A 19957-nucleotide genomic window follows, 5' to 3' on the forward strand; every position below is an offset into this window, starting at 1 on the left:
ACTAGGTGGAGGGACGTCCAGCTGGGAGGAGGCCTCGGGGAAGACCCAGGACTAGGTGGAGGGACGTCCAGCTGGGAGGAGGTCTCGGGGAAGACCCAGGACTAGGTGGAGGGACGTCCAGCTGGGAGGAGGCCTCGAGGGGAAGACCCAGGACTAGGTGGAGGGACGTCCAGCTGGGAGGAGGCCTGGAGGAAGACCCAGGACTAGATGGAGGGATTATATCTCCAGCCTGGCCTGGGAACGCCTCGGGATCCCCCAGTCGGAGCTGGTTAATGTGGCCCGGGAAAGGGAAGTTTGGGGTCCCCTGCTGGAGCTGCTCCCCCCGCGACCCGACCCCGGATAAGCGGATGAAGATGGATGGATGGATGGATCTATCCATCTATCTCTCTATCTCTCTATCTATCTATCTAACTATCTAATAGCCAATACTTTTTACTTTACACATCATCTCTGGGTGTGTTAGAAATGTGACCATCATCTTTATTTTGAAGTGCACACATGACTTCCTGTGTGGTGTCTGTGTTGTGTGTGTCTGTGTGTAAATGAGGTCTCAGCCTCCTGCTTCAGCCTGAGACCTGTTGATCTCATCTAACGTGACAGAGAAGCTAAACAGCTAGCTCACGTGTCAGCCCCCCATTGTTTAGCTTATTTTTAGATGACATTTATGCCTTTGAATCCCATAATTTAGCATTCTAGGAAAACAATTGCTTCTTCTTTTTTCAGAGAATATGCAGATAGTATACTGTAGATCAATGTTTCCCAAAGTGGGGTCCGAGGACCCCCAGGGGGTCGTTGAGGGAGTTCCAGGGGGTCCATAGCACTGGGCCAGGACACTCTTGAAAAAGAGATTTTAAATCTCAATGAGTCCTTACTGGTTAAATAAATAAATACAAATACATATATTTGACAGGTGTAGTTACTATTCAGTATACAGTATTAGGGGACCACTAAGGTCTATATAAAAGAGACTTCAGATACAGTATTAGGGGACCACTAAGGTCTATATAAAAGAGACTTCAGATACAGTATTAGGGGACCACTAAGGTCCATATAAAAGAGACTTCAGATACAGTATTAGGGGACCACTAAGGTCTATATAAAAGAGACTTCAGATACAGTATTAGGGGGACCACTAAGGTCTATATAAAAGAGACTTCAGATACAGTATTAGGGGGACCACTAAGGTCTATATAAAAGAGACTTCAGATACAGTATTAGGGGACCACTAAGGTCTATATAAAAGAGACTTCAGATACAGTATTAGGGGACCACTAAGGTCTATATAAAAGAGACTTCAGATACAGTATTAGGGGACCACTAAGGTCTATATAAAAGAGACTTCAGATACAGTATTAGGGGACCACTAAGGTCTATATAAAGAGACTTCAGATACAGTATTAGGGGACCACTAAGGTCTATATAAAGAGACTTCAGATACAGTTTTAGGGGACCACTAAGGTCTATATAAAAGAGACTTCAGATACAGTATTAGGGGACCACTAAGGTCTATATAAAAGAGACTTCAGATACAGTATTAGGGGACCACTAAGGTCTATATAAAAGAGACTTCAGATACAGTTTTAGGGGACCACTAAGGTCTATGTAAAAGCATTGAAAAAGCAGTATGTAGGACCTTTTAAAAATGAAACCAGTGGTTCCCAACCTAATGCTGATCTGTAGATTGTGTCTGGGCCTCTCATATTCTTCCAGATAAACACAAGCATGGACGACAGGTTTCAAGCACTTTTATTTCACATTGACTTGTTTCCACACCACAAAAGGTTTCTGCGATACAAAAAGAAGATGATGGCATTAACATTCACAAAACTAAATATTAAAAATGGAAACACTCCAAATAGTTTTTATATAAAATGACATGTAATGTAATATATGGACCTTAACGGGAAAGTAACACAAAAATATCAATATAGAGGAGCTCGAGGCACTGTAGACTGACGGCGCTTTTCCATCACGTGGTACCTGCTCGACTCACCTCGACTCTACTCGCTTTTTTTGGTTTTCCATTACGAAAAAAAGTCCCTGGTACCTGCTAACAGGTACTTTATTTAGTACCACCTCAGTCGAGGTTCCCAGCGAGCTGAGGCGAGCCGAAAAGGTGACGTGAAAGCGACAGACGGGGGCGTCCTGAACAAACCCGCCAGTTTTAAATAGTTTATCCAGCTGTGTTTATTTCTGCTGCCTCCAGCTTCATCTGAAACTAAATGTGTCTTCTGGCAACAACAACACACCTTCCACGTTCTGTGTCGCGTTAGGTCACGGCAGTTTCCTGCGGCGCCGCTTGTTTTCCAGTTCTGCGGAGGCTCCAGGCAGAGCTTTCTCCGTAGCCACGTACACACACACGTGGCCGGCTCGACGCACGCACCAGCGCACCAGTATAAACATCAGGCCACTTACATCGGCTACGGAGAAAGCTCTGCGTGGAGCCTCCACAGAACTGGAAAACAAGCTCAAGTGGCCTGATGTTTATACTTGTGTGCTGGTGCGTGCGTCGAGCCGGCCATGTGTGCGTGTACGTGGCTACGGAGAAAGCTCTGCGTGGAGCCTCCACAGAACTGGAAAACAAGCTCAAATGGCCTGATGTTTATACTTGTGTGCTGGCGTTTGTGTCGAGCCGGCATATAACGACCAGCCACGCTGAGGCGGTACTAACATCTGCAACGGAAAACGGACGCACAGTGTGGCGAGTCGAGGCGAGCAGGTACCACGTAATGGAAAAACGCCATATTATTAAAACAACATAGGTGCACATATGGTCGACTCTTATGAAAGCATGCATTATTATTGTTAAAGTGTAGTTGTGCTTGCTCATGTATAAATCGTCGCTGTTGGGCAAAAACACTGTATATCCAAAACATTTTCTATAGCAGAAATTTGGGTTTCTTTTTAACCAAATTGTCCAAAAAAAGTAACATGGATGGTTCACTACAGCGCTCTTCACAAGTAAAATAAATAATCAGTTCAATACTTTCATTGAATGTGGGTGTTTTAGTCAATTGTATAGCATTTGGAGAAAGAAATGATAAAAGAAAGTTAAAAAAAAGCTTAAAAAATGTGGGAAAAAAACAAAAAATTCAAATAAAGTGCAGAAGAAATCGACAAAAACATTGAAAAAAGTGACAAAAACATCGAAAAAAATGACAAAAACATCACAACAACTTGAAAAACAGCGGAAGAAGTGACAAATGTCGAAAAATAAGTGACAAAAACATCAGGAAAAGTGACAAAACTGTCCAAAAAACCCGATCAGAGCTTAAAGCGACAACATAAAAATAATCTTTATTTAAAAGTTTGACCCAGAAAAATCAAAAGTTGCTTGTTGGTCGACAGGAAGACAACACAAGGATTAAATATTTCTGAAAACCCACAGACAGACAGACAGACACAAAGTGGGACCAATAGCATTGATTTATGAACAAGCATGCAGTGGTGGCCGGAGCGAGCTGGGGACCGGGAGGTCGCCGGTTCAATCCCCAGACCGGCAGGATTAAATCTGGGTGGGAATGTGAAAGAGCAGCACTTGTCCCTCCCTCATTACCACCACTGAGGTGCTCTCCTCCTCTCTCTCCCTCTCCTCCTCTCCCTCTCACCCTCCTCCTCCTCCTCTCTCTCTCCCTCTCTGTCCTCTTCTCTCTCCCTCTTCTCCTCCTCTCTCCCTCTCCTTCTCTCTCTCTCTCCTCCCCTCTCCCTCTTCTCCTCCTCTCTCTCTCTCCCTCTCCTCCTCTCTCTCTCCCTCTCTCTCCTCTTCTCCTCTCCCTCTCTCTCCCTCCTCCCTCTCTCTCTCCTCTCCTCCCTCTCTCTCTCTCCCTCTCCTCCTCTCTCTCTCCCTCTCCTCCTCCTCCTCTCTCTCTCCCCCTCTTCTCCTCCTCTCTCTCTCTCTCTCCTCCTCCTCCTCTCTCTCTCTCCTCCCCTCTCTCTCCTCCTCCTCTCTCTCTCCCTCTCCTCCTCTCTCTCTCCCTCTCTCTCCTCCCCTCTCCCTCTCCTCCTCCTCTCTCTCTCCCTCTCCTCCTCTCTCTCTCCCTCTCTCTCCTCCCCTCTCCCTCTCCTCCTCCTCTCTCTCTCCCTCTCCCTCTCCTCCTCTCTCTCTCTCCCTCTCCTCCTCCTCTCTCCTCCTCTCTCTCGAGCTGCTCAGTGGCCAGCAGATCAGACTGTGGTGGTACTGGGCAGCTTCCAGTATGAATGTGGTCAGATCAGACTGTGGTGGTACTGGGCAGCTTCCAGGTATGAATGTATAACTGTGTGAATGTGATCAGGTCGTCGTTGCAAATGAGAAATTGTTCTCAATCGACTTACCTGGATAAATAAAGGTTAAAAAATAATTAAAAAAATGCAAGGTTTCAGCCCAACAGCGACGATATACAGTATAAAGGTTGTGATAAACTAGTAAAAACTCTTAGATATGATAATATAAAGCAGCAGTGGCTGAACCATGCAAAGTATGACTGCAGTATAAACTGTTATATCATTTAGAAAACTATATTCTGTACATGCTGCTTTCAAATGTCATAAATATTCACATTTGAGATCCAGGTAACTCCTCAGTTTCATATAAAAAGTGGTCTTTATTGCTTATAGTAGCAGTGCAGAACAGTAAGGGGTGAATTAGGTAACAGATCTGAATGGAAAACACAGATCTGATGATTTATTGAACACACAACAACATTGCGTGTATTGCTCATGCAGCCAGCAGGTGGCGGTGTTGGTTTTCATTTCCGTGGACTGCGTGTGGCCTCACCTTCTTATACAGACACAAAGAGACAGACACACAAGCTTTTTCCTCTGCATTTAAGACATTTAAAGGAGAACTTCAGTGGGGGGAGTTTTCAACCTTGACCCTATTTTCCCATGTGTTTGTGTCTGAGTGACTTATGTGAACAACAATGTTTGAAATTGGTCCAGTAGTAAGCAGAGACAAGCTGCGATGTAACGTCAAAGGCCAATTGTTGTTGCTGCTGACAGACTCAGATTATTATTCTAAGTGTCTGACATTATGGGATGGATCCCTACAGAGATAGACCTTTTAGTTAAAGAGTAAGATCATTTTAGTTTAACATGAAACAGCCCCGAAATCACCATCACCAAACTACACCAGACTCCATGTAAATAATCAGGACTTTTAGCGTGTATAGAGCCAGCATATTTCTACCAGACTCCATGTAAATAATCAGGACTTTTATCATCGTAAAACACACTTCATTCAAGGTGGACAGAAACTAAATAAAACTATCAAAAGTCGTCTTGGTTCATCTTTCCACTGTTCCAACAATCACCACTCTGGTTTGGTTGAAATAAACCCTTAATTCACCCATTTACATGTGGAGATATACTGGCTTTATACACGCTAAAAGTGCTGATTATTTACATGGAGTCTGGTGGAAATATGCTGGCTCTATTCACGCTAAAAGTGCTGATTATTTACATGGAGTCTGGTGGAAATATGCTGACTCTATACACGCTAAAAGTGCTGATTATTTACATGGAGTCTGGTGGAGATATGCTGGCTCTATACACGCTAAAAGTCCTGATTATTTACATGGAGTCTGGTGGAGATATGCTGGCTCTATACACGCTAAAAGTCCTGATTATTTACATGGAGTCTGGTGGAAATATGCTGGCTCTATACACGCTAAAAGTGCTGATTATTTACATGGAGTCTGGTGGAAATATGCTGGCTCTATACACACTAAAAGTACTGATTATTTACATGGAGTCTGGTGGGTTTGGCGTGAAAATCCTCACCATTAGTTTGTGTTCTGGTTTCAGAATAAAGACAGCTGGAGAACAGTTAGATATGAAACAGGATGTCGGCTCTACAGGATGATCGTTTTTCCCAAAACGATGTACAGTTTTTTTGGCACTCTATTATGAAATGGCGTGGAAAATAGTGCACATAGCTGCCGTAAATGGGGAAAAACTCTCCCTCCTCTCCACCGGTTGCCTTCCCAGGGTGCATTGTCTCATCTCAGACATCTCCTTTCTCTCTCTCACCATGACATCATCGGTAACCTCGGAGACTCCCTGAATACTGGTGGACCCAGGAAATGAGGTTACAATTTGGGAATGTGAGCAGGAAGACAACAACTACACCCCCCTCCCTCCCTCCCATCACCACCCTGACTCCCTCTCAATGCTGCACCCTCCTAACCTTCCCTCCCTCCTCTCTCCGCCCTCCCTCCCTCCCTCTCTCCTCCCTCCCTACCATCACCTCCTTGACTCCCCCTCAGTGCTGCACCCTCCTAACCTTCCCTCCCTCCTCTCTCCTCCCTCCCTCCTCTCTCCTCCCTACCATCACCACCCTGACTCCCTCTCAATGCTGCACCCTCCTAACCTTCCCTCCCTCCTCTCTCCCTCCCTACCATCACCACCCTGACTCCCTCTCAATGCTGCACCCTCCTAACCTTCCCTCCCTCCTCTCTCCGCCTCCTCTCCTCCCTCCCTACCATCACTCCTTTGACTCCCCTCAGTGCTGCACCCTCCTAACCTTCCCTCCCTCCTCTCTCCTCCCTCCCTCCTCTCTCCTCCCTCCCATCACCACCCTGACTCCCTCTCAATGCTGCACCCTCCTAACCTTCCTTCCCTCCTCTCTCCGCCCTCCCTCCCTCCCCTCTCTCCCGCCCCTCCCTCCCTCCCTCTCTCCTCCCTCCCTACCATCACCTCCTTGACTCCCCCTCAGTGCTGCACCCTCCTAACCTTCCCTCCCTCCTCTCTCCTCCCTCCCTCCTCTCTCCTCCCTACCATCACCACCCTGACTCCCCCTCAGTGCTGCACCCTCCTAACCTTCCCTCCCTCCTCTCTCCTGACCCTCTCGCCTCCCTCTCCTCCCAGCACAACAAGCTGGGCCTTCTTCTCCCTCACCCCCCCCCCTCTTCCTCCATGACTGGCGACTCTATTGAGTCCATGGTTGTCCGGTGAACTCACCGTAACATTTTTTGAACCAGAGACGGGTGGATGTGGGCGTGCGATGAGGGCGGTTGTATCGCAGCATCACTCCTATTCGACGCACACAACAGATGCTCCTCACACGTTACAACACATCACAGGAGGATGAGGATTTTGGGTTCATATGTCCACATACCAGGGCTTGTAATATAGTGTGTTCCATTGACCTCGGAGCTGGGAAGCCGGATTTACGACAGCAGAACAGACTTGTCTGAAAAGCCTGCAGCAACACTCTAAGAAATAAATCTGTAAAATAACGAAAAAGTACCGGCAGCTCATTCAAACTTTCTGTTATAAAGAAATCACCTTCTACGGACAAGTTATAATATATGTTGATAGACGGATATTTCTTAGAGTGCAGGTAGTTTTAAAGCATATTTTTACACTTCACAAGGAGGATTTATAAGTTAATAAGTCCACAAACAAGTACATCTAATAACAGTACTGCCACTTACCTGTATAAATACTCACCTACACAATAAATAGAAGAAAAAAACAAGTGCAATTTGTCATAGCTTAGTCTCTCGTTTGAGAGGGTGACCGATATATATATATATATATATATATATATATATATATAAATATATATATATATATATATGGTCTCAGATTCTGGACACAGACACAACACATGACCACAGTGTTCCTAAAAACAGATCCAGTGCGTTTCATTTCATGTAAGTGCTTGTGGTAACAGGAAGAAGGGAAACATGCTCTAATGCGAGGTTACGGTGTGTGGGCTACAGGAATCAATGTCACGGTGCATCTACGGTGCATTTGTTCTGATAAGAATAAGGATGTTGATCTGAAATCAATTTCATGTGGTCATATGATGATGAAAAACCCTATACAGTCTTCTCCTTATAATCCCCGCATGGCTTTAGATGTGACTGCATGTGCATGGTCAAAGGAATAGTTTGACATGTTGTTGGAAATACGCTTATTGGCTTTCTTGCAGAGAGTTGAGCTTGGCCCAGCTTAACCCCTCCTGTTGTCCTCTTTCTATATCAGAACGTAAAGACAAAAGAACGTTGAAAAAAGTGACAAATGTTGGAAAAAGCTACGAAAAACGCAGGAAAAAAATCGACAAAAATATATATTTTTTAAAAACGCTGAAAAAAGTGACCAAAAAAATCGGAGAAAGTGACCAAAAAAACATCAAAAACACACCAAATGTGACAAAAACTGGAAAAAAGTTAGAGAAAAAACATCGGAATAAATGCTGCGTTCCTGACACAGTTTTTAGCCCGTAAGTTACGACTGCAAGTCACGACTTGGTAGCGTTCCAGGCAATGTCACGACAAACCCTTCTAGCTAGCGTTAGCGTTAGCTAGCGGCTACCTACCGTTGACGTTAGCTAGCGGCTACCTACCGCTGACGTTAGCTAGCGGCTACCTACCGCTGACGTTAGCTAGCGGCTACCTACCGTTGACGTTAGCTAGCAGCTACCTACCGCTGACGTTAGCTAGCAGCTACCTACCGCTGACGTTAGCTAGCAGCTACCTACTGCTGACGTTAGCTAGCAGCTACCTACTGCTGACGTTAACTAGCGGCTACCTACCGTTGACGTTAGCTAGCGGCTACCTACCGCTGACGTTAGCTAGCAGCTACCTACCGCTGACGTTAGCTAGCAGCTACCTACCGTTGACGTTAGCTAGCAGCTACCTACCGTTGACGTTAGCTAGCGGCTACCTACCGCTGACGTTAGCTAGCGCTAGCTGATACTAGCGATTTCTAGTCTGCAACATATTTTGGACTTCATTTAATAAACATAACCTGTAGTAGTACACAATCGTATGTGTATTGTTTTGATTACAATGTGCAGAATGACTTTACGTTGCCTATTTATGTTTATTTATTTCTATTTCTCACTGTTAATCAGCGGCGTCTGTACAGCATCAACAGGGGGCGCCATTGTTGTTTATGTGTGTGTGACGTCAGACACTGTAACTGGGAGAACAACCATCTGGTACCAGTTCACGGGGAGTAAGCTACGGGTTTTACGGCCGTTCCTGGGCGCTTTCACCGGTAGAAGGTGGTGAAAACACGAGTTACGGGCTGTCTGGAACGCAGCAAAAGCGACAAAAAACGTGTTAAAAAATGACAAAAACATCATTAAAAAAACGGCAAAAAAGTGACAAAAATATTTGAATAACAATCGTTCCTAAAAAATTTCCTGTTTGTTGTCGTGTTTTCATGTTTGCTGTCGTGTTTTCCTGTTTGTTGTCGTGTTTTCCTGTTTGCTGTCGTGTTTTCCTATTTGTTGTCGTGTTTTCATGTTTGCTGTCGTGTTTTCATGTTTGCTGTCGTGTTTTCCTGTTTGTTGTCGTGTTTTCCTGTTTGTTGTCGTGTTTTCCTGTTTGCTGTCGTGTTTTCCTGTTTGTTGTCGTGTTTTCCTGTTTGCTGTCGTGTTTTCCTATTTGCTGTCGTGTTTTCCTGTTTGTTGTCGTGTTTTCCTGGTTGCTGTCGTGTTTTCATATTTGCTGTCGTGTTTTTCTATTTGTTGTCGTGTTTTCCTTTTTGTTGTCGTGTTTTCCTATTTGTTGTCGTGTTTTCCTATTTGTTGTCGTGTTTTCCTATTTGCTGTCGTGTTTTCATGTTTGCTGTCGTGTTTTCCTATTTGCTGTCGTGTTTTCATGTTTGCTGTCGTGTTTTCATGTTTGCTGTCGTGTTTTCATGTTTGCTGTCGTGTTTTCCTATTTGCTGTCGTGTTTTCCTATTTGCTGTCGTGTTTTCCTATTTGCTGTCGTGTTTTCCTATTTGTTGTCGTGTTTTCCTATTTGCTGTCGTGTCTTCCTGTTTGCTGTTGTGTTTTATGATTTGTTGTTGTGATTTGCACTTCAGGGCCACCGTACTTTAGAGTATAGCAAAGATCCTTCATACTAAAGAGTCCACAAACGGTCCACACGTCCTGTCCCCTAAAGGGGCGTGTGGACCGTTTCAGCGTGTGGTGGACGTCATGTGAATGGATGAAAAGTTATATTAAAATAATGCATTAATATGCTCCTTAGCTTAGCTCTCTGCTAGAAAGCAACTAAAGGCAGATATACTTGCTTTAACTACGCATTCACGTACGTAAAATGGCTGCCACTTGTATCCTGTGTTCCTTTGGACAGTCCTTCCAGAAAACAATGTTTTTTTGTGATTGTTTTGGGCTAAAATCCTTGATTATGCGTCACGTTTTCTTAAAAAATGTGATGGAATATGCGAGAACTTGCAAAAACTGTGGTGTCATCGTGGCTTCATCGCGGGGTTTGCAGCTTTTCGATGACGTTCACGTCGCGTAATGACGTCACTTCATAACGTTCTCATGGCAGCAGGGGAAACGGCTGCTCTTGTGTGAAGTAAACACAACATTTTTCATCTTCCTGCTAAGATATTTGGGACTTTTTTGCAACGAAAATGCGGGATTATGACATCATGCAAGCCCCGCGTATTTGCAGACTTTGGCTGATTATGCGATTGCATAATTACGTTTTTCTGGAGGGACTGATTGGAGCGTAGGTTGTGCACGTCTCCAAAAACTAACGCTACGCGGCCGCAAGATGCAATTCAGCATATGAACTTAGGGGGCAGTATATCATCTGACGGGCAGGTCAGCAGCTTCCAGTGTCGGCCAGAGAAGACATCTGATCTGAATGTAAACAATGCCGTTCATGTCGCCTCCGGCCGCTGTTGTTAGAACACACAGGCCTGAAATACGCTCACATGCGCAGCTCCTTTACGTGCACAAATGGAGAGATGTCAGAGTGAGGGAGCTGCGACTGCTGGACAGGCGCCCTGGGGAGTTGGGGATTTGGTGCCTTGCTCAAGAGCACCTTGGCAGTGCCCAGGAGGTGAACTGGCACCTCTCCAGCTACTAGTCCACACTCCGTACTTTTGGTCTGTACGGGGACTTGAACCAGCTACCCTCTGATCCTAACCCAACTCCCCCCACGACTGAGCTACTGCCACCCAAAAGCAAAGCAAAGTTAAAAAGCAAGTATATCCTATACAGCCTTAAAGGAGACTTCCGGTCTATTCCAACCCGTAGCTCTGTTGTGTGTAAATGTGGAGAGCTGTCAGTAGCAAGAAAAACTAAACCAATCAGTGCTGCCTACACCGTGTTATCCTCCTGCTAGCGTTAGCACCCAACAGGCTGAAACAGGGCAGGTTTTAAACAGGTTTTTAGCCTCTAAACATGCTATAAATGTCATTCCAAGTGCTCCCCATGTGCAGTGATTCCTTCTGAGTGAACACAGGGAATCTGACTGGAATATTGGACTTAAGTTCGACAATCGACTAGTGTTGACTTGAACGGAGAACAGGAAACTTTTATGCCTTTCTGTCACATCTACAGCAGTCAGATTCCCTGTGTTCCCTCAGAAGGAATCACTGCACATGGGGAGCTCTGGTAATGACATTTTGAGCATGTTTAGAGGCTTAAAACACGTTTAAAACCTGCCCTGTTTAAGCCTGTTTGGTGCTAACGCTAGCAGGAGGATAACACGGTGTACTGACTGTACTAACACACTGATTGTTTTCGTTTTTTTTCCCCCCAAATTTCCAAACAACAGAGCTACGTGTTGAAATTGACCAGAATTCTCCTTTAAGCGTCTTTCCCAAAATGTCGAACCATTCCTTTCATGAATTAACTGTTTTGTTGACGGGTCGATCGGCATGCCGATGAGTTGTCTTCAGTGCTGGGTCTCCACCTCCACCACAGTCCAGTCTCCGGGCGGGGAGCTGCCCCGGCTGTCCGGCGAGTAGCTGCTGACGGAGGTGACCGTGGCGGCCGGAGGGCTGAGCTGGGGCAGCAGACTGGGCCACATGCTGCTCTCCAACGGGCTCAACGTGCCCCCCGTGCCCACGGGGAGGAGCAGGAGAGGCGGGACAGCCTCTGTCTCCAGACAGCATCAGGGTCTGGTTGATGAGCTGCTGCACCATGTCCACCTTCCTGTTCCACTCCAGATCCTGCGGAGGCAGAGGACGCAGCTGCCTCTGGGACGCTGGCCCTGCAACCTGCGTGTTCCCGTTGCGCTCTCCTCGGGCGTCTTCCTCCTCGTCGCTGGTTTCCATGGCTTCGTAGATGGTGCAGAGCCCTGAGGACGGGGACAGCGTGACCCCGGTAGGGCTCCTCCTCTGCTGCTGCTGCTGTTGTTGTTGGATGTGTTTCTGTTGCGCGCGGTACTGTTGCTCCAGCTCCAGCTGCCACTGCAGAACGTGCCGACGCTGTCGGTGCTCCTGCTGCTGCTGCTGCAGCTGGAGCTGGAGCAGCTCTCGCCGCTGCTTCTCCAGATGTTTCTGCTGCTCAAGCCGCAGCCGCTCCTCCTCCAGCCACTGCCTCTTCTGCCTCTCCTGTTCCTGCCGGTGCTGCATCTCTCGCAGCTTCTCCTGGTGCCGCTCCAGCTTTCTCAACTGCTCTCTGCCGGAGCGACTGTCCACGTTGGTGTCTATCAAAGCAGGAGGGGGCGCTGCGTTGGTGAAATGTGCAGCTACAGTCGGGTCAATGGGCCTCCTGTTGCCTGGGACCAATGCCAGGTAGTGGCCGTTGGCTATGGGAATAGCCGCAGTGTGGTTCTGGTTCCAGTTGTTTTCCTGCGAGTGTGTTTGCATCTTGTGGTCTTCATCCGTCTTCTCGTCTCCTGTGAGACAGTCAAGATCACTTTTCTGCATCCATTAGAGATGCATGCATCAAACAGAACTGGTGGCACAACAACAGGGACCAGGAGGACGAAGGATCGGGATGGATTCAACAAAAGGTGGGACGCAAAAACGAACGGGGCTCTCAAAAATAAAGTGACATCCATGACACAGGAATAAATATACTGTATGTTCAAAGCAGGAAACAAATCATAAGGCATTTACTGCATGTTTTCTCTCTTAAGTTTCTTAAGTTCTTTCATAGAACCATCCCTTTGTTTGCTTTAATAATGTGTAAACAGGTAGCACACTCATATCTATGTCCAACAGAGTCTAACTCCCAGCGTGTAAAAAGATCTTACTCCCGACGCTCAGTCAGGGGTTTTGGCGTTAGTGATGCAATAAGTCTCCTTTAGCGTCTCAGTCAGACGCAGGGAGGCTTTTTTCTTCATCCACGGAGATATTTCCCGCTCTGGGTACACCTTTGGGGTCATTTTTCAACGTGCAGGGTAAAACCACTTAGTTCGGGTTGGGGAAGGATTACAAAATGTTTTTTCAACCTGGACCTATGCGTTTATTCTAGGGATGCACCGAATCCAGGATTGGGCTGAATATTGGGCTTGTTGACGGGGTTGGGTTTCTGCTGAACCCTACGCTATCACTCCGCGCTACGCTGGTCGCCGTAATGACGGCGCCGTTGATTACAGGAAGGTGTTTACGTAGGTGGAGCTTCAATGCAGCAGGCTGAGAGGAAGTGGAAATGGAACTGGTGAGCAGAAAAAGGGTTGTTTGGCAGTACTTTCAGTCAAAAGAAGGCCATTCAAGTCCAGCTACATGTTCAATCTGCAATGCTGATTAGTCTGGTGGTGGCGAGGACCCTAAACAATACACAACATCACCGCTGTTACAACATCTGGTATGAAACATCTGGAAGAATACGAGCTGAGCATGAAGGAATCTACAGACAGCAGCCAGAATGCAGCAACTTCAGGTACGGCAAAGGAAGGACAGTCACTGTTTACTTCATTAATGTGTTGACTGTGTTCATGGACTGAGGACGGGACGAGGACTCAGCAGAACCTCAACCAGGGGGTTCAGGATTCAGCAGAACCTCAACCAGGGGGTTCAGGACTCAGCAGAACCTCAACCAGGGGGTTCAGGATTCAGCAGAACCTCAACCAGGGGATTCAGGATTCAGCCCAACCCCAAAAATCTGGATTCGGTGCATCCTTAGTTTATTCCTTTGCGTCGCTTGTTGACGGTCTGGGTCGGGACCCTTAGCATACTTTTTTTTAGTGTGCAATAAGGGTTAGGAGAAGATCGTGGGTGGGTTTAACTGACATGCGGGACAAGAACAGGACATGAACCTTAGTCTCCTGGGTGAAATGAAAGTCCTGTATTGTTTCTCCTATTCATCACCCCAACCTGCCTCCTTACGTGGATTTTCTGTCTTTCGTACTACTCGCTACTGTTGTCTCTCTTCATACTACGTCTTCTTACAGCGCTGCGGTCGAGCTGATGCCGCAGTCGAGCTGCTGCGGCTGCTGCTCTGCCCGGTGCGTTCCAGACAGACGCTAAAGGAGGCTTTGTGTCGTCGGTATGTGACGCTGAGAGCCACTGACCAAGCATATATTTTTGCACGAGTTGGGAGTGAGAACGGGTTGTCCAACATATCTGCTGCTTTGTCCTCTTTGAATACGTTGGTTTTCATGCAAGACAGCAGTCATATATACACGGTACAATACAGACAACAGGTATTCGAAGAGACACATGAAAACATGGGGGACTGGACTGACAAAAACATCACAGAAACTGACTTTACTAAAGTAATGTATGTCAAGTGTCATGCATAATCAACAAGTCATTAAAAGAGAATTCCCGATGATTTTTACCTGAATCTTGATCGCTATATATCTCAGAGTACTGTCGATAGGAAATAAAACAAGCCAAATTGGTGCTAGCAAACTGGAGTTACTGCTGCAACGTCCAGAGCTCCCAGTTAGCTAAGATGCAAGTTGTTCAGGGCATCTTGTAAAGAGAGCCTTTGTGCCTCTTAACAGACACAAATGCAATTAACATGTCAGTGCAACATGAACAGGGCCCTTACGTGACAACAAGATGCGACATTGTGAAGAAACCTGTCACCTGTCTCGATCCTGCCGGTAGCTACAGTGGTGTGAAAAAGTGTTTGCCCCCTTCCTCATTTCCTGTTCCTTTGCATGTTTGTCACACTTAAGTGTTTCGGAACATCAAACCAATTTAAACAAAAGTCAAGGACAACACAAGTAAACACAAAATGCAATTTGTAAATGAAGGTGTTTATTATTAAAGGAGAAAAAAAATCCAAACCATCATGGCCCTGTGTGAAAAAGTGATTGCCCCCCTTGTTAAAACATACTATAACTGTGGTTGTCCACACCTGAGTTCAATTTCTCTAGCCACACCCAGGCCTGATTATTGCCACACCTGTTCACAATCAAGGCATCACTTAAATAGGAGCTGCTTGACACAGTAAGGTCCACCAGAAGATCCTTAAAAGCTACACATCATGCCGAGACCCAAAGAAATTCAGGAACAATTGAGAAAGAAAGTAATTGAGATCTATCAGTCTGGAAAGGGTTATAAAGCCATTTCCAAAGCTTTGGGAATCCAGCGAACCACAGTGAGAGCCATTATCCACAAATGGCGAAGACATGGAACAGTGGTGAACCTTCCCAGGAGTGGCCGGCCGCCCAAAATTACCCCCAAGAGCGCAGCGACGACTCATCCAAGAGGTCACAAAAGACCCCACAACAACGTCCAAAGAACTGCAGGCCTCACTTGCCTCAGTTAAGGTCAGCGCTCATGCCTCCACCATCAGGAAAAGACTGGGCAAAAATGGCCTGCATGGCAGAGTTCCAAGGAGAAAACCACTGCTGAGCAAAAAGAACATCAAAGCTTGTCTCAATTTCTCCAGAACACATCTTGATGATCCCCAAGACTTTTGGGACAACATTCTGTGGACCGATGAGACAAAAGTGGAACTCTTGGAAGGTGTGTGTCCAAGTATATCTGGCGAGAAGGAACACTGCATTTCATAAAAAGAACATTATACCAACTGTAAAATATGGTGGTGGTAGTGTGATGGTCTGGGGCTGTTTTGCTGCTTCAGGACCTGGAAGACTTGCCGTGATAAAAGGAACTATGAATTCTGCTGTCTACCAAGAGATCCTGAAGGAGAATGTCCGACCATCTGTTCGTGTACTCAAGCTGAAACGAACTTGGGTTCTGCAGCAGGACAATGATCCTAAACACACCAGCAAGTCCACCACCGAATGGCTGAAGAAAAACTAAATGAAGACTTTGGAGTGGCCTAGCCAAAGTCCTGACCTGAATCCTATTGAGATGTTGTGGTATGACCTTAAAAAGGCCGTTCATGCTCGAAAACCCTCTAATGTAACTGAATTAGGACAATTCTGCAAAGATGAGTGGGCCAAAATTCCTCCAGGACGCTGTAAAAGCCTCATTGCACGTTATCGCAAACGCTTGGCTGCAGTTGTTGCTGCTAAGGGTGGCCCAACCAGTTATTAGGTTTAGGGGGCAATCACTTTTTCACACAGGGCCATGATGGTTTGGATTTTTTTTCACCTTTAATAATTAACACCTTCATTTACAAATTGCATTTTGTGTTTACTTGTGTTGTCCTTGACTATTGTTTAAATTGGTTTGATGTTCGAAACACTTAAGTGTGACAAACATGCAAAGGAACAGGAAATGAGGAAGGGGGCAAACACTTTTTCACACCACTGTAGCTCGGCGTACTAGCCGGGCTAGCAGGCCCGACCGGCATCTTTGCTTCTGCTTTCTCTCCCGTCGGAAAACAGTAGTTTGCAGATCAGAGTGTGTGTGAAGAGTGAAGATCGGAGGTGTTCATAAGGGAAGAAGCTTGGAGTAAGAATGGTGCCATGTCATTTCTCCGACGCTCCATTGTTCCGACCTCTCAATAATTAGAAAATGTCCCTTTGGTCCTAGAGCCCACTAGTCCGACGCCCCTTTGTTTCGAAAAAAAATAAACCCTCTGCTCCGACATCCCATAGTTCTGACCGGCTTTTGTGGATCACCTCCCGTAACGTAACCCCATTTGTAGAGGTCCTATCCCCTGACCAATCGGCTATCCTAACGTTAACCATCAACACGTTCTCACGCCCATCTCATAAAATATGGACGCTTGGTCAGGTGCCTTTGTCGTTCTTATTGACGCTAAAAGTCTCCTTTAGCGCTATAAGTAAACGTGCTTGGTCGGGACTATTGACGTCCCTTTAGCGCTATAAGTAAACGTGCTTGGTCGGGACTATTGCCGTCCCTTTAGCGCTATAAGTAAACGTGCTTGGTCGGGACTATTGCCGTCCCTTTAGAGCTATAAGTAAACGTGCTTGGTCGGGACTATTGACGTCCCTTTAGCGCTATAAGTAAACGTGCTTGGTCGGGACTATTGCCGTCCCTTTAGAGCTATAAGTAAACGTGCTTGGTCGGGACTATTGACGTCCCTTTAGAGCTATAAGTAAACGTGCTTGGTCGGGACTATTGCCGTCCCTTTTGACGCAGTTATGTTAAGGAAAAGGTCGTGGGTGGGCGTACGGTTCTGTGACACGCGGGGGGAAAGAAAAAAGCGACTATAGCAAGCGTGACAAGCCGGACGTGAACCCCGCTCTCCTGGTGAAAGAGAGAGTTGGGACTTTTCCCGGTGGGCCGGTATTGTTTTGAGCCAGCTGCCCCTGCCTGCCGTTACGGGAGGTGATCCACAAAAGCCTCTATATGGTCGGAACAATGGGATTTTGGAGCAGAGGGTTTATTTTTTCGAAACAAAGGGACGTCGGACTAGTGGGCTCTAGGACCAAAGGGGAAATTTTCGGATTATTGAGAGGTCGGAACAATGGAGCGTCGGAGAAATAGGCAATCCCCGAAAGAATAACGTATGTTGATCTACTGTGGAAAATAATTCTTGGAATTCTCCTTTAAAATGAGGTTTTGATACAGGGGTCTGGAGAGTTTTTGGTTTCCAGGTCAGGGTTGTGATGCGAAGGACTGGGCAGGTTTGGTCTTCTTAAACGTATTCAGATTCATTCAAGAGGCTTTTACAAAGAGGGGCTGTTTCAGTGTGAGTGGGACATTCAGGAGCATTTGAAGCACTATGTAGATGTATGGTGTATTTACCGCTTAAAAAGGTACCCTGCATGTGAAGTTTGGTAACGTGACATCATCGGGACATGACACTAGGGCTGGGCGATATGGAGAACATCAGATATCGCGACATTCTTGACCAAATACGTCGATATCGATATTGCGGCGATATTGTTCATTGTACATCTTCACACTTAGAGTTTAGATAAATAATGTTAATATAATGTCTAAGTGGGGAAAGGCAAATAATGGAACAGCTGGAGAGAGAGAGAGAGAGGGGGGGAATGACACGCAGCAAAGGGCCGCAGGTCGGAGTCAAACCAGCGGCCCGCTGCGCCCAGGAGTAAGCCTCTACATATGGGCGCACGCTCTGCCAGCTGAGCTACCGGGCGTCCACGAAATTGTCATTTTTTTTAAACGAATCCAAGTTGGAACCGCTTCTCGATGCCCAATCCTAACTGTGAGGTTCTCCGAAATGGAAACAGACTTTGCCGTTTTTCTCCGTCACCTATCTGCTCTGCTCCCGTCATAAATACTACGGCCACTAGAGGGCGCCGCCACCCGAAATGTAACGATGAGTCGTAATTGCTGCGAGAACAAACGACTAAGGTCGACTGCACACAGGCTGCGTGGCGTGAGCGTGGCGTGAGCGTGGCGGCTGCGTGGCGTGAGCGTGGCGGCTGCGTGGCGTGAGCGTGGCGGCTGCGCGGCGTGAGCGTGGCGGCTGCGTGGCGTTTTCTATGTCTTTGCACACCAGAAAGCGGTCCTTCCAGAAAGTTTTTTTGTGATTGTTTTGGGCTAAAATCCTTGATTATGCGTCACGTTTTCTTAAAAAATGCGAGGGAATATGCGGGAACTTGTAAAAACTGGTGTCATCGTGGCTTCATCGCGGGGTTTGCAGCTTTTCGATGACGTTCACGTCGCGTAATGACGTCACTTCATAACGTTCTCATGGCAGCAGGGGAAACGGCTGCTCTTGTGTGACGTAAACACAACATTTTTCATCTTTCTGCTAAGATATTTGGGACTTTTTTGCAACGAAAATACGGGGATTATGACATCATGCAAGCCCCGCATATTTTGCGCGGAAATCGGCAATTTATGCTGCGAAAGTGAGGCGTGTTGCCCCGAATAAACATGCAGACTTTGGCTGATTGTGCATTGAATTATGGGATCATATAATCATGTTTTTCTGGAGGGACTGAGAAAGGTGTCTGACTGCTGCTGCTGCTGCTGCTGCTGCTGCTGCTGGAGCTGCTAGCCTCGTCTGTACACATGGATGTTTCCCATAAACATGAACTAAAATGAGGGCGACACCCCTGCTCTACAGGGTACCTGTAAGTGAGCGCCACCTGCCGAGGATGTGGTCTGAATGGGATGCTGCTCTGTTTGTGTAGACTCTGAAAACGTCCTGAAGGCATAAGCATGCTGGAGAGAACAGGGCACAGGGACACCATTCAGGATTACCTCTTTCATTCAAACAAAATTCCATTTGTTTTGTTGTTTTGATACAACACCATTGTACAATGCTGCATTGCTTCCTGTTTACCGCTTATTCCAATGGTGATTTAAATGTTGACAACATACAAAGACACAGCGACTCGAAACACACGAAGGACAGGTAAGTTCAGGCATGCTGGATCCATAGAGGGAAATAAGAAACAGGAACAAAATGCCTTGCAATGATGTTTTAATGGAATTTTGAAAGATAACCTAGCGTGAACCATTCATTGATGAACATGTCTAGTGTAGAACTGTTTCAAATTCAAGGTAGTACACAGTCTTTATGTTAGTTAAACATGCAATATACTGTTGAAATAGTAAACCAATCGCTCACTATGAGAACGATTTAAGCGAGTGTAAAGCTGTGACAGCGATGGAGGACAATGCAGGGTCTCATCACAATAAAAAGGCTAGTTCTTACGTCTTTTCTGGAACACAAAAGATCAGCTAACTGAGGCTTGAAGCTTAAGCCACTTAAAACCAAATGCCTGAAACATACTGTACGCGACTGCACGTTATATAAACGACCTACTGTATATGCGGAGAGCCTCTTGAAGCACACATTAAAAACATCACCAACTGCAATCTAATACTCCCACACCTACCTCAACACGTCTGCCGTGTTAATTCATATCTAGTTTTTATTTTGAGAGCTAAAAAACGGAAAAAAAGTAGCATGTGACTATTGCTATGGTGCTGCTGAACATGAAGTGTA

Source organism: Sander vitreus, chromosome 15 (assembly GCF_031162955.1).
Source record: "Sander vitreus isolate 19-12246 chromosome 15, sanVit1, whole genome shotgun sequence".
Taxonomy (NCBI): Eukaryota; Metazoa; Chordata; class Actinopteri; order Perciformes; family Percidae; genus Sander; species Sander vitreus.